Here is a 16,495-nt window from a genome sequence, read left to right on the forward strand (position 1 = left end):
GATTTGGAAGACCTGTTGCTCGAGGGGGTGGACTTGTCTCCCTGACCTGCTGCAGGGGGGGGAGGGAGAACACGGAAGGAAGGAAGGAGATATAGGTGGAAAGTGTGTTTAAGACTGTTTTATATCTCACTTTTTAGATCTTATCCTGTTAGTAATAAATTTTAGTATTAACCCCACATTGATTTTTTTTTGCCTGTGTGACCTCTCCCAGCTCAGAGTGACTTTAGTAGGTGCCTAGAATCCAGCCAAGGTCAACCCATGACAACATTTTAGTAGTTAGAAAAAAAAATGAAAGAGTAAATCATGAAGCCAGTCAAAGAAGATGTCTGCAGTTGTCTGCAAGTGTTTACATACCTACAGCCAGGTCTACTGAACTCTCGCATGTGCACTGAAACAAACATTTCCAGAGTGTAACCTGAACATGTCCATTTTTAAATTCCTTTGACTGTAGAAGACCTTATACTGGTTCAGGAGTGAATGAATTGTCTATACTGTAGATAACAAAAGTTAGGGTTGCATTTTTCTTACTGGACAACACACAAGGATAAGGATATCAGCAAATTTGCAGATGACACTGAGCTGGGGAGGAGTGTCGATCAGCTGGAAGGCAGGAGGGCTCTGCAGAGGGACCTGGACAGGCTGAAGAGTTCGGCTGATTCCAATGAGATGAGGTTCGACAAGGCCAAGTGCCAGGTCCTGTACTTTGGCCACAACAACCCCATGCAGCGCTACAGGCTGGGCACAGAGTGGCTGGAGAGCAGCCAGACAGAAAGGGACCTGGGAGTTTGGATTGACAGGAAGCTGAACAGGAGTCAGCAGTGTGCCCAGGTGGCCAAGAAGGCCAATGGCATCCTGGCCTGGATCAGGAACAGTGCGGCCAACAGGTCCAGGGCAGTGATTCTTCCCCAATACTCAGCACTGGTGAGGCCACACCTGGTCCAGTTCTGGGCCCCTCAGTTCAGGAAGGATATTGAGGTGCTGAAGCAGGTCCAGAGAAGAGCAACAAGGCTGGTGAAGGGACTCGAGCACAAGTCCTATGAGGAGAGGCTGAGGGAGCTGGGGTTGTTCAGCCTGGAGAAGGGGAGACTCGGGGGAGACCTCATCACTCTCTACAACTCCCTGAAAGGAGGTTGTAGCCAGGTGGGGGTTGGTCTCTTCTCCCAGGCAGCTATCAGCAGGACAAGAGGGCGTGGTCTTAAACTGTGCCAGAGGAGGTTTAGGTTGGATATTAGGAAGAAATTCTTTACAGAGAGAGTAATCAGACATTGGAATGGGCTGCCCAGGGAAGTGGTGGATTCTCTGTCCCTGGAGGTTTTTAAGATGAGACTGGATGTAGCACTTAGTGCCATAGTCTAAGTAACCATGATGGTAGTGGATCAAGAGTTGGACTTGATGAACTCAGAAGTCCCTTCCAACCCAGCTGATTCTATGATTCTATGATAAGAGAGAGCTACAGGGCTGCCTTTTGGCACCTGCAGAGTCAATCACAATGATTAAAAAATTAGTGTCCCAGCAGTGACCAAGAGTGTAGCACACAGTAGAATCAGGGCAAGACAGACATAAAAGGATAAAATGACTGAAATACTCTGATCAAATCTTATCCAAATCTTAATAAGGATCTTCCAACTTTTGCCTCAAAATAACAAACTATATTTAATTACCAGAAAATAGTGCAAGGAGAATGGGACATGTCATAAATATGTGGTTCAAGTAACAGGATGAGATTTGACCTAGAAAAATATAGGCTAATAAATCTTAGAGGGAAATAATCTAAAGCACAGTTATTAAGTCAGACAAAGATACCTGGAAAACAGAAATGTCAAAGGAGACCTTGGGGGTTTAGCAGACAGCAAATGATATATGCATGCTGGAATGCTAGAGGATGACAAAAAGGGATGTTGTGATTTCAGTCTGTACGTGCAGAGTCATCATTCCTTTGTCCATAGGGAGGCAAGTTTCTTGCTATACAGCAGTGATGAGATTGCACCTTGAATATAGTGATGGATGTTGACAAATTGAAGGGAATTCTGAGAACAGCAGCAAAAATCATTAAGGGGCTGAACAACCTGACTTGGTAGGAAACAGAAAGTCCTACTCTCAGAGGATAAAGGGGAAAGATTTTTTCTGTTATCCCAAGGTGATAAAGACAGGCATGATGGGATTATGTTAAACAAAAGAAAATTTGATCTGCAAAGCAGGAAGAAGTTCCTACTACAGTGTGACTTAAAGAATTTTCTCAAGTATACGGTGGAAGACATTTATGTTAATAAAAGGGGATGTCAGCAGCAAAAGTTAATCAGAACTTAATTTGTTCTGGCATTTGTACAAATACCTTTTTAAATTAAAATTAAATTAAATGAAATACAATAACCTGTGTTTTCAGATTGTGCATTTCATGCATCTGATGACCTGAGGCATCCCATGAGTGTCACTGGTTTATTGCTGGTTGTATTACATATACAATGATGACCTTGCGCGAAGTTATTTTTCTGAACTTTTCTGGGGAATTAACATTATCACCTCATGATTTTCTGCCACCTTCTATTGGTGGTTCAACATAGAGGGTTTGGAATTGACTACAGGCTTTTAGCTGATGGGCAACATGTGTACGCTTATCTATATTCAGCAGAATAAATTAATATTTATTCTTTCATTGCACAGGCTTTTTTACTTCTACCCTGTTATATTTTTGTTAATGCAGTGGTGATACAGTCTTTCAAAAAAAAATGAGTTTTAATACACAAAACACTTTGTGAATACCGGAACTCGTAATGTAGGCCAGGTTGAATGGGGCATTGAGCAACCTGGTCTAGTGGAAGGTGCCCAACCCATGATAGGAGGGTTGGAACCAGATGATCCTTGTGGTCCCTTCCAACCTAAAGCATTCTGGGATTTAATGACTTCTTGAGACATCAAGATAAAAGTAGAAAAGGCTGATTTAGACTGCTTTCTTGTATGGAAAACACAGTAAGAAAAATATTCAACATGGCTAAATTGGATATAACAAGAAGGTGGTTGTGAACAAGCTTCTCAGCGTTTACTGAACAAAACAGCTTCAATGTTAAAAATTGGAAGGAAGCAGTGAACTATTTGCATTGAAAAGAAATCATCATCTCTGTGCCTTGCACTGAACTCAAATGCTTTTCTAATGTATAATATATTTCTAATTGTGTAGGGATTTACAGTATACAGTACTTACAGATTACTTGCTGAGAGGTTTCACTAAAAAACATAATTTAGTCAATTAACAACAGAAAATTCTAAATCACTGAATCACTTTTAAACCTTGAGTAGGATACTTCATTGGATGCTCCATAGAAGAGAGGAAATTGCAGTGGCAAGGGTATGGATTAGTAAACCTTTTCTAGCCATAATTTCAATTATCTTGTGATGAGACTTTTTCACCACATTTTTTTCACATTAGACTCCCTTCACAACTAGAGTGTATGGCAAATAATACAGGAATCTCATTTCTTTTGCTACTTAGCTATGAAAAATTAATGGCAATTAACTTAAAATTAGTTGACAGGAAATAGAACCTTAATGCTATTAGAACCTTAAACTATGAAAGATTAATTTACTTTTTTATCTCATAATCTGTTAATCTGCTTTAATATTTATGGATAACAATAGTTATTATTTTCTTGTTATTTTCGCTGCCTCCCTCTTTCCCCTTGTCAACTGAATCTCTTTCTTAAAGAATAAATAAACTCATTTGTGTAGGCATTTCTCAAATGTGTGTTTGACAGGATCATGCCACGCCATAAATTTTGGGTGTGAGCATCTCTGAGGAATTTCTTTAGCCCACTGCCTTAGGCAAGGCTGGAATCAGATGTGATCTGTAAGGAAGGCTGGAATCAGATGTGATCTGGAAGGAGAGGAGGCAAAGGATGAGGATCTGCTCCATGATTGCTCTGCAGTCACACAAACAATAACTAGGGTGCACTGCACGGGGCACTAAAAATGCTCTAAAATGTTTGCCGGCCTCCTACAACTTTGTAGTAAATCTGCTTTTTTATGAAGAGATCACATAGTGAAAGGACTTTGAGTCAAGCTCATCAAGTTCTTCATGTAAATCTGGTCTGTAGTTTCCAATGTACTGTCCTTATTATTTATTGGAGGATTTGCTGTAAAAAGGTGTTTCTCACATTCATTAGCTTATATTTTAACTGAAAATCTTTTACTTATCCTAAGAGAGAACGAGAGTCTGCTCATAGAATGTGCAAAGGGGCTCTGCAGTCAAGCTGACTGGGACAAATTTAGTGGACTTCTTTCATTAGCTGCTAAGGTCATTGACTTCTGTGGCACTGCACCAACACAATTCAAAGCAGAATTTGTTCCAGTAAAGTTGGACTTGATCTCCTGTTGCAGTTGTTCTGTCTTTAAACCATTTAGTAGTGTGAAGTGAGTGTCAAAGTTTTCCTGGTGTGATTGGTTGTGATTTAAGATTCTTTGTGCATTTACTTTCTGGTTCATAAATTACTTTTCAAGGAATGCAACAAAGGAAAGGCTCTTTGATTTCATTCATTTGATCATTGCTTGATTCCATGTCATGTTAATTTCTAAAGGAATGTGCTCACATGTTCTACATGTCTGAAAGTGTTTAACTTGAAAACATTTCCCCCATTTTATAATTTGAAAGATATTTTGTACTCAATGATCTTGGAATTCTTTTCCAACCTAAATGATTCTATAAATTTACATCTTGGATTGCTAAACTTCCTCTGGATGCTGGTTAGATTTAACTCAGAAGTTACATTTCATATGTAAGGCAAACACCATCAGGTGGAATACAGGAGCATCATGGCTTTTCAAAGGTTTGGCCCAGTTTATTTAATTTTAGGTAATTCTATCTGAACTAATCTCCCATGGTTTATTCAAAAAAAGTGGGAGATAATTCTTTAATCCAGAAAAGGCAGTTTATGGAGTTGGTGAGTACTTGTGACAAGAAGAAGGGTAGTTTGGTGCTCTGGTCTCCTGTCTCCCAGGGCATATCTCTGCCCCATGGCTCTTCACGGTAGAACTCTAGGAATGCCAGCACCTTCTATACTCATATTCAAATGCTATATGGGATTTTCTAACATTAATTGAAAAGCTAATTAATAGACTTTTTCCGACATATGAATTCATCTGAATTGTCTTTTCTAGTCACTGCTGAAGAACTGTAAGGCTTTGAAGTACACTTAGTAGTCTAAAAAAAATCTAGTAACTGTAAGTTCAAAACACTTTGTTGTTATCAAGTGCCAGAAAACCAGTGCTGTATGTTATATTCAGATACAAACAGATTGAATTCTTGTAGCTGAACCGTACCGCGTGGTTCAGTCAACCCTAGTTGAAGAGGTAGACCAGTTCCTTTTTTGTTGTTGTTGTCATTTCAACATTAACCTCCAGGAGGTTTTTCTTTATTGCTGGCCTATTCCCCAGATGACTGTTTTCAAGTGGAAGGGGAGGTAAATCTGACAAAGAAGCAATAATTCGTAGAGAAAATGACAGCAATAAAGTAAGTGGTGGAAAGATTTCCCCAGCAGAAATGTGCAGCCTAGCTCACCTGCTGGAAGTTCATTGTCTTCAATATGCCTCCTCCAGACTTGATTTTGGTACAATGCATTTTCTTAGGCATAAGAACACTTTGCTGTTTCAGAGCTCTCACTTACTGGTAACGTTGACACAAATCTCAACAATTGTTATATGAATCAAATCATAATAACTTATTACCCAAGTGCTGTACTATGAATGTGCTTCCTGGTGAATTGCATTGTGTATTCCTTGTTTGCATGAGCTGATCTTTCGGCAAAGTTACAGAAAAATGAGCACTTCCGTAACAAGGACTGAGGACTTAAAACCCCTTGTTTTTCCCTGTCAGGCCATTCATTCTAAGAGGTAAAGGACCGTAATTCTTCCATGAAACCAAGTAACAACCTTTTAATAAGCATCATTAAGTCTTTAGATTGAAATAAGAGGATATCTACCCTTTTATCCCATATTATATTGCCCAAATTCCTCTTTGCTGTCCTTGCTGTGGTTAGATGAAAGCCCCCTGTTTTCATATCGATCACTAAAAGCACTTTCCCCTCATACCAGTTCATTGCATCACTTCTAAATGCAGTTCATCTGATCTCTTTTACTTTGACTGCTGCTCATTCAAGGCTACAAAAACTGTAGTTTCAGACAGGTCTTGGAACCAAATGATCATGTTTCTTACCTCATTCCAGTGGATAACATTAGGATCTTTGTTTAGGTGGGATTCAGAATAAAAATAAAGCTCACTCTGCTTTCCCATGCATGCCCACACATGTGCACACCTCTATACATAAACACCACTCTTTCTCCACAAGGGTTATTTGAAGCCAGAACAGTAGACATCTGTGTATGTTTGTGCTTATTTCTTTTCAGTAACACACTTTCCAAATGCTAGATTCTGGGGAAGTATAACTCCTCTGAAATGTTACCCTATGTTGAATCTAAGCTCTGCAGAGCTGTAGATAGAGTGGTTCTCAGAGTTATTCTTTTTCACTGGCAAAAAAAACGTTGCTCTTTGACAAGGAAATTATTCAGGCAACTAAGTTATTGGCTTAGGGGTTATGAAGAATCTCCTTGTGAACAGCTCTTAGTTTAATTGTCACTGTTTCCCTTCAGCTGGTTGCATGTGGCTGTAGATCTTTCTGCTTACAATTTTTGTATGCACGGAATTTTACAAGCATGAAACTCAATGGAGTGCTTCCATGTCTGTTTTCTCTTCTTCTCTTTTATCCCTGCCAGATCTGCACAAAAAAAATCCATATTCTAGCTTGAAGGAAAACCATCCACAATGATAAGAACCAACTTCGCATGCCAGATAGATTGGAAAATCAGACTAAGATTTTAGAGTATTGTTCCTATGCTAAAGTGAAATGACAGGCATAGGTTCACACAGCAGGCTGGATTTTATGAATGCACATCAGCAGGGTATCTGCTGTGTTCAAAGGAGTCTTCAAGCTGCAAAGTGAAAAAACCCAAACACACAGAAAAATTGGTTTTTAAATAATATGACCTTTCCATAGTCCAGGTCTTGTTAGTCTTAGGCAGTGACAGTCCCGATCTTGTTTACATTAATGTTCCCCACTTTAATGTTCTCCATCTTAATTTTATGATGACACAGGCAGCAGTTTTTCTCCTTTGCTCCTTGTGGACAAGTGAATTTTTGTATGTGTCTGATACCTGGGATTACATTGTCAGTAAATGAGAACACTAACTCCTGGCCAGGCTTCACTCTCCCTTTCCTTCCCATAAGATTTAATTGATCAGTTTCATCATATGCAGCTTAACCTTATGCAAGAGCATGAAATAGCATATGGTTTTCATCCTAGAAAGATAATTAACCCCCAGGAGATTTCAAAATGGGAAGAAAAAAAGTATAGTGGGGTTGTTTTTGGAAGGGACAAGAAAAGGAGGAAGCAGGGAAATGATGTCACCTCTGGTAGCTTTTTGAACTTTGAGCCCTGAAATCTCAGTTTTGATGAATGCACTCAATCCACTCATTATGTGAAAACTGAAGCAGGTCTCAGGGTCTCCTGATCATGAAATCAATGCCCTAGGGCACCAGTGTGCACAGTGCTTTCCACACCAGCAAGCCCAGTTGCTTATTCAGCAAAGATCTCTCGTTCTTAGCCTGATCACAGAAGCACCATCTTTCCTAAACAACGTTTGCATTTATAGAGATGATGTTGTTCCTGGTTTCCTTCCTTCCTCTAGGGAGACTAGCTCCATGGTATTCCATTGGACCTTCCATATATATTGTTTCAGTTGGTCTCCTCTTCCCCACTGGCAAGTTATAAACTAATTTTTACATTTGTTCCCTCTATGCTTTTCTTTCTGTGACATTGCATCGATGCTGCACTGGCTGATGTATGGTAGGAGAAGGGCTGTTACATTTGTACATCAAATCCTATATCCGTAGCTTGCCCTACACAGTCAAAACATATTTGTAGGCTTTACATCTGATAAAGGTCATCTTCTGAAATGCAGAGGTGCGGAAGAATCTTCCTGAGTCTGAAGACAGATTAGCTGCAATGATCTTTGCTATGGTTCATTTCTTCTTTTGTAGAAGGAAGAGGCTTCACATATTCTGGAGAGGTTCACCATTGCTCAATAAGAACTGTGGATCATGTCGATATGTTGTAGGTGCAGCATGGGAAATTTTGAGCAGGAGCTGGGGCAGGTACTGGAAAATTTTCAGGGAAGAGGATTTAACAAAATGAAATACTAGTGTGACGTGAAGTCCTGAATGCTTCCTCCTCAGTCTACCACCAGCTTGAGGAAGGAAAGTTGCAGGAAAAAAAATAAGTTCAGATGACAAGTTCAGATGGGAGACAGAACACCAGGTATGGCACTTGCTTACTAGAGGTAGAATGACATGAAATATGAAGTCGTCAAGCAGAGGGCAGAACTTATCCAAATCTGACAAGTCTAACATACTGAACTCAACAATCTTGACTCCCTCTTCCCCAGTCCCATCAACCTGGGTTACAACTCAAATGTTTATGCAGCACTGAACCATCAACAGCCACTCTCCCATAAAATGGTCTTCACCAAATGCTGTGGAGTGGCAGATGCTGTGGCCCTGGAAATCTGTGCAGAATTGAGACCTACTCCGTAGCACATCTTTTCTTTGAGCTACCACTTCATTAGGCATTGTGTATTCTCATTGCTCCCACTTATTCTCACTGGCTGTCCTGCTTTGAGGCCTGGAAGGGACAATTTTTGATACGTCTGTCCTCTTGCTGTCAAAAAGTCACAGAGACAAAGTGCTAGATGCAGTCCTAAAGCAGGTGATTGCCCTTAGATCTCTTTGCAAGAGCATTCCATATCCTTTTGTCAGATTTATTTCCATGTGAGAGACTAACCACTTTTGAATCAGTGAATCCTGGCAAATGCTTCAAGCACCTGCCTTGCTTCTGGCTGAATGCTGAGCAGTGCTATGGTTGGGCTGTTGCAGAGTGTCTTTCAGGCTCTGAAATCTAGGATCTGTTGAGATGGTTCTCCTGCAGCTCCATAGGATGCTCCTTTTGTCACCAACCATCTGCCAGTTCCTTTGGCTATGCAGGTATAAAGCATGCATGCCAGCCTGACGTAGTGTCAGCTCTGAAAATTCCCCAGTACTGTGTGCAAACAAAATGCTCCATTCCAAGTATGGAGGACATATTCTATCATTCTGAGAAAAAAAGTCCCAAATCCCCATGGGGAGAAAGAAAAAGCAAATCTCCTTCTTATCAAGATCAAAAGGTGATAAAAGGAGAGGGCAAATATCATTATGATGGGATCAACACATAATTAGTCAACAAGCTATATGGAGGGGTTTTGATAACAGCAAATTCTGTGTGTTATCAAGTGCAGCCATGGTAGCAATACGGGATCAATTAGAAATTGTGTTGGCAAGATGGATTTGACCCAGATGGTCCGTTCAGAGTCCCATGAAATACTACTAAAGTATTACTTTTGAGCTCTTCCTTCCATTAAATGAGTCACAGAACCACTTATAGCAACTCAAGTAAAAGTAGGTGAAAGCCACCATTGAAAGAAACACTGTGCTTCTGTTACTTGTAATGTGTGATCAATACTGCAGTAAAATTATCAGTGTTTTACTTTCTCCATCCTGATGCAGAGGTATTGTTCTGTTTCACTGCTTCTGGACTAACCATGGTGAAAAATATGACCCAGTGTGCCTGGAATCATACATGGTATTTTGCAATATGGGGGTCAAACAGTTCCCATTTTGCAGACAAGTTCATTTAACTACAGGGAATTCTGCAGGTACAATATTAAACAATGGCCACTGGTTACTTTTTCACAGGCTTTGTGAGTATACAAAAAAAATTGGCATCAAGGGCTCTTAAAGTGAGAGTCTTGGCATGGTGAAACAGTTGGAAACAGGGGTCAATTATGAGTATTTTGGCTTTTGCGTGAGCACGTGGAAGAGCCAGCAACAGAAACCTGGGAATCCACTTGTGTGACTTCATCTTATGGACTCAGAACTACAGAATATCACAGAGGCTGGAAGGGACCTTGGAGATCATCTAGTCCAACACGCATTGCTAAAAGACAGGTCAGGTACAAGAAACCAGGATTGTATCCAGCCAGATTGCCACGGCTGGAGACTCCACAGCCTCTTGGTCAACCTGTCCCAGTGTTCAACCCCCCTCCCCCAGTCCAGAAAGTTTACGGGACTCATGCATTTCTGTTTCTCTTTTGTTGGTTCTTTTATAGAGAAGATGTGTATGTGTAGAATAGTAACATTTAGTCAGTAGACCAAAAAGCTCTCTTTGCAAGGCAAAGGCATCCTTAGTCAGGGACGTATTCATAAATAATTGAGCCTTCTTAGATGAAGCAGTGCGACCCTTGACCTGAGTATTATTTATCTTATTTAATAAAGGATGTTCTGGGGTTACATTGAGGATCAAGAAGAGTTTTGTTAATGCTGAAGGACGGTACTGGTATTGTAGCCAATTAATGTGCCTGTTCCTACTGATGATAAATGGGTCTGTCGTCTGATAGTCTGGCATTGTGCCTCCAGCCTTACATAACCATTTGTGGATACACCCAAGGGTTTCGATAGTTAACATTTCAGCTTTTACAGGTCATCAGAATTTTTCAAGAAAGATAGATTTGGTAAATAGTACTCTGCAGCAGAAAACTGGAGCTGAAAAGCAAACAGTGTTCAGGGGATGATAAGGTCTGCAAAAATGGGCCAAAACTTGTCTGAGGAGGAATCTTTTTGTTTCTAATTCAACCAAAGTTCAGGGATAGGAGAAAATAAAAGAGAAAAGAAAATGCATCAAAGGAATGCTAGTGAATCCAGGCTGGCTTAGCCTTCATGGGTTAACAGCTCATTTGAAACTGCTGTTTTCAGTGGCTCTGAAATTGCAGGAAGTGGTCTGAAGCTGAGAGGGAATAATGACTCCAGGAGACATAATTTCTAGGGAGGAACTGAGGTCCTGCAGTTCTACTTTGGAGGAAACACAAGCCACAGAATGAATTCCCTAGCAGTTTCAAGGTTAGCAGAGAAGCTGATGGCTGGAAGAGAGAAATCTGAGGAGGGAAGCAGAAAATGTGAAACAATCTCCGTGTGTCTGTGTGCGCGCAGAGTTGAGCCACATGGCCAACGCCTTTTGTCCTTTAGCCAAGAATCTGAGCTAAAACCTCTTTTGCAAGGTCCTTGCAAGATGCACCACAGCTCTCTCCCACTCAGGGTAATTCACGTTCATTAATAATTTCATCTTAATTTAACATGAAATGTTGGGATCCGGGTTTTGAAATTTTTTAATGAATACTGTCCTCAGATAGATAATGGACAGGCAGAAGAGGGAGGGAGGTAGGAAGAAATTCTGCTCACCTTGACGTTATCATTGACCAAATGATAAGACAGCGATGGCCATGCATAACTTGCACCACTCTCATTGCTATTTCTGATGGTTTTCTATCAATAGACTCACGTCTGAAAATTATGAACAAAGAGAAAAGCACACCATTACAAATTGATCCCATTGAATCGGCAGAGGCCCAAAAGTTAACTATAGCCTAAATTTAATCATCAAGTCTCCCTGGAGTCAGTGAAGAGAGGCACCTTCAGAGAAGGAATCTGACTGCAAGGGCAGCATTAACCTGTATGGCTGTTCTCCCTTTGCCAAGAGTCAATGGGATCAATTCATAGCTGAGTGGAGAAGACTTATACTGGCTAAAAAGCAGTCCCAATATCAATAAAACTACCACAGTGTGTTCTCTGTATCACAAAACTGCCATATGTCTCCACTTATGGGGATTGGGCATGGGGACTATGGAGGGAATTGATTTCCTGGGCAGGTTAATATAACAAAAAGCAAGCCGCTCTGCAGCCCTAAATCTCCCTAAAGCCCACAGTCTCAGTCCTCCTGTGCTGTGCTCTGTGCTATGCTTCATTATAGAGTCTTTAAACACCTCAGCTAAAGACAGAGAAAGTAATTTAAAAAGAAAACACAACTTTGGCTCCTTTAGTTGGATTTTTGGAGAAGTAAGGTTCCTCCTGGGTTAAACTTATTAGAGTCTCCTAATGTTGTTTATATTTTATTACAAAGTCCAAGTGCTATTGAGTAGACACCCAAAATTAATGCTCAACTCTAGAATATTTAAAACCCAAGATAAATTAAGGTATTTAGAATTGTGAGTTTTAAATATTAGACCATTTTTGTTCCCTTTATTTTTAATTCCAAACCAGAACTCCTATTTCCAATTTAGTAACAAAATCTGATGGTCTTGCTCTTATTTTTAATAATAATCTAACTTACAGTACTCTAGGAACTGCAACTTCAAGAAGAACACATAAATGAATGTGTACAGTATAAAAAAGACTTTTATTTAATACCTTGGAGGCTTGAGCACTTTGTTTGGGTTTTTTTATCATCAAGAGGTATCCAATAACAATTTTCTTTATTTTAATTATGTCTGGAATATACTGCTCATTGTAAACAAAACATGTAGTTATTTAACATGCAGATTTCAGCTCAGGGATTTGAATCGGTTTAGTGAGCTAGGACACGTTTTATATTTCCATTCATTTGCTCATAGAAGTTTGTCAGGACTCCCCAGATACCTTCGAATAATCTCAACTTTTCTGTGTTCTGATTTTCCTTTTCCTTATTGAAATTATATTATAAATACATTTATAGAGCTCTAGGTGGAGAAAAGATATACTGTTTCTGATAGTTGTTTCACTACTGTAAATCAACATTGTGCCACTTACATCAGCAAAGCTACTGTTTATCCCAGCTGAATGTCTCCTCCTTCACTTCTAATATTAACTCAGTTAAAAATAAGAGTTTTTTATTTAAACCTCTTTTTCCTGATGTGACAGTAGGTGGGCCAACTTGTAACATGATCAACATTTACAGCATTATCTCTACTGGAATCCATTTATGTCAGCTCCTAACAATCAAAACATAACAGCTCTTTGGGATTCCCATTGCTTTAATTTTTACAAAATGGCAATATTAATTAAAGAATAAAAAAATGTGAGCCCTGATACAGCATGCATGCATGCATGTGCATAAATAGCATGCAATACAAAAATATTGGGATCTTGTTATGCAACCCATTCCCTGAAGCAGTACTTGTGGAAAGGGGTGATCCGCTGGCATTACACATGGGGAGTAGCAATAGTGAGGTGGGGGATCACAGAGTCCCGTTGTCAATGTATAACTTCTATTTAGTGCACAATTTAGTTTTAAAATAAACTTAGAGACATTTGGGATGCACAGAGCCATTTGAGATGCCCAAAGTTATTTAAGAGACTGGCAGAGAAGATGCAGGATTTGCAAGAAGTCCATGTCTTTCTGGACAGCTGATGAAGGACAATCAGACTAACTAGGGCATCTCTAGTGACACTGGACAGTTTTATGTGGACAGCTGAGCTGGACTGCATCTTACATCTGCAGTCACAAATTTTCAAGCTATTTTTTGATAACACTGAGGGGCATGCTAACTGTGACCTATCAGAAACTGCTGGCCTTTAGCAAGATCATACACTAGCTCATTTTTACTGCTGTGCCACATATTATACAGTGAGTGTTGTCACTAAACTGAGTGACATTACCCAATATGTCTCACAGTAAACTTATATATAGATTTAAGTGCCTCTAAAATTGAGAGTTGTCTTCAAGTCCCCATTAAATATAGAGCTGCTAAAAAAGAAATGCTCAGGACATTACTAAGTTAAAATGTCTAAACAATATGCATTATGGGACAGAGAGAGTAATTTTGTTGATGCATGTTGAAACAATTGTACTTATCCAGGTGTCAGACACAGGACCATATCTCCTAAATTTCTTCAAAAAGACCAATATAAGTCTGTAAAAGCTACAACATTTTAGTGTTATCTTTAAAAAAGTAAATATGCTTTATTATAAGCATTAAGCATGAAATACAGTAAAAAAGGGGAAAAATTGTAGTTAGGAGGTTTGTCTCATGAAAAACATATTTTCTCTTTCTCCAGGTTTAAATATGTGTACATACTAACTTAGGTCCAGTTTCATTCCATTCAGCTTGAAACACCTCACATTCAGTGTACTCCCTATCCAGCACTTGAGACCAAATCTGATGTGTGAAGACACCAGTGGATGGTGGCATGTCCTGTGTATATTGGGTAGGAACGAGTCTGGAACATGCTATAACTCTGTTCCTAAGGAAGGCAGCATGGGCATCGCTGTCCTGTATTTATGAAGGTAGACATCCACTTGTCCATATCAATACAGATATAAAGACAGGTACCAGTTACTGTTTGATGTGATGGTAGCCTGGCTTCTGATGTGTAGGTACTTTGGTAGGTAAAGGGAATCTGGGTCTTGGAACTTACAAGGGATCCTTCATGTACAGTCCTGACAGCTGCAATGCAAACAACCTTTACAAATCCATGCCAGTCTTATCTGACACTCAACACCTGGCTCCTTTTCTGTAGTGAGAATGGCTGGACCATTGCAGTGGCGCACTGATTTTTATGGATGGTGAACAAAAAAAGGGGATTGAGAAGAGACCACACGAGTTATTCTGACACATGACTTGAGTGCTTTCTATTCTTAGACAGATGAGGATCTGAAATATGTAAGTACACTATCATTGTTTTTTTAGATTTATTTGTATAGATGAGAGAAAGAAGTAAAACACCTAATCTATCATGAGTGTGGTATTTAGACATTTATAATTCTCTTTTGATGCGTGTTTATAATTAAGTGGAGTTGATAAATCAAGCTTTTCCTTGTGATAATTTAAGCATCGTTATTTGTCTCCATCCTTGTTTTTTGTTAAAGAAATGAAAAGAGCAAAAACCATGAAATTATATTTGTAGTGTAATTTTAAATTTATTGTCTAATAAATAGGGATCACTTGGAAAATCCATTTTTTTTCTGTATTGTTAACAAGAGGTTTAACCAAAGTGATTGAATCAAGATGAGAAATGGTCCCGGGTTCCTGAAACTTAAATAAATGATATTGTCAGTGTTAATGTGCTGGTCTGGAAGTTCATTTGAAGTATAAGAAATAGCCTAAATATAATTTCATGGCAGCTCATATACTACCTAGCATAATTTATTCCTTACTACAGAACATCCATTCTCTGTGTTTTACCAGCATTTCCAACTCACCACATACCTACCAACACTCAGCTTTTTACTCTTGCACACTCCCAGTACTAGTAAAGATAATGGTTCTTTTTTTGCACAACAAATAAAATGTATGTTGACTTTCAACTTATCTTGAATGCCACCAACACTTTTGCTGAATGAGAGTAACCACCACTGATTTTACAATATCATGTGGGTCTAGTACTTCTGACTCATCTAATGATGCTGCATAAGATCTCTTTTATAAGTGTATTATCCCCCATAAAACAATATTTGTGTGTAACAATTAATAAATAGAACTTGTCAGCTGCAGAATGCTGTACCCCTGTTTTACAAATGAGTGTCCACACCAAATTATTTCAAAGAGAATAAAAGAAAACCAATAGAAATTTGAAATGCTCTTGTAGTGCTACATACACCAAGACTTTAAATAGTCATGCATAAAGATTTAGAAACACGATTGAGTTCGTTTCTACAACTTGTAGAAACTGTACAGGAACACTGTACTTCAAAGTACAGAAACAAATCAACAAGATCTGTAGTGGCTTGACTTGTAAGGACGGGGCTAAGAGTCCTATGACATTTCTGGTTTTGAAATCCATCACGGGAGAATGTCTTTACTCAAATAGAGTTCAAAGTATAGCTTTATGTTTCAAGAATGTACTGATTCTCCTTTGGTTTTGAGCAACAAGCACATGCTTGTTTTCTTCCGTCATTCCAGGCTAAAAACATGTTTCAGATTATTGTGTTTATATAGTAATGAAACTAGCCTGAATTCTTGCTGCTTTGGGCAAGTTCTTGAAAATACACATTGTACCAGTGACAGGCAGATTGTTCTTGATATCTCTTTATTAAAATAAATACATTTAAAGGAATATTTAGATTTCTAACTGTAGCTGACTGATTTGGTAGAGATTGGTATAACAACAGTGTCATTATATCAAGGCTCTTTTTCTTTTGGAGATTCCTAGAGGTATTGCAATAAAAGAAACTATAGCCTAGGCTTCCTTACTGTGTTAGAGGGAGAAAACAAGGTTTTTCAGAAAAAATGAAAAGCATGGTGAGGCAATAATAGAGCACTCAGATTTCCTTTCAGAAAAGAAAATAAGTGAAAAACTACTGGAAAATGAAAGCATTGGACATTTTCTCAGATGTGCAGATATGCAAAGGATGCTGATACTGCCATGAAGTATCTGCATATCTCCAGATAGGAGCTTTTGTATCATAATTTGTTCAGCATCTATCAAAATATCTTATTCATGGAAGAAAAAGCCCTCATAAGTATCAGGACTTTCTTAAAAAGAAGAATAATAATTCAATTGCCACAAACTATACTTTTTAAGAGACCTATCAACCTAACCTAGACTTTTTGA

General features: G+C 39.0%; 1 protein-coding gene across 1 annotated transcript in view; it reads left to right on the forward strand.

The window, feature by feature from the left end:
• Window positions 1–16,495, forward strand: part of TENM4 (teneurin transmembrane protein 4) — a 603,620-nt gene that overhangs the window by 77,388 nt on the left and 509,737 nt on the right. The window contains exon 2 of the mRNA XM_017829261.1: window positions 14,462–14,604. The gene's annotated coding sequence lies outside the window, so the exon portion shown is untranslated. The remainder of the gene's footprint in view (window positions 1–14,461; window positions 14,605–16,495) is intronic.

The sequence above is a fragment of the Lepidothrix coronata genome, unplaced genomic scaffold, assembly GCF_001604755.1.
Source record: "Lepidothrix coronata isolate B3197 unplaced genomic scaffold, Lepidothrix_coronata-1.0 Scaffold161, whole genome shotgun sequence".
Taxonomy (NCBI): Eukaryota; Metazoa; Chordata; class Aves; order Passeriformes; family Pipridae; genus Lepidothrix; species Lepidothrix coronata.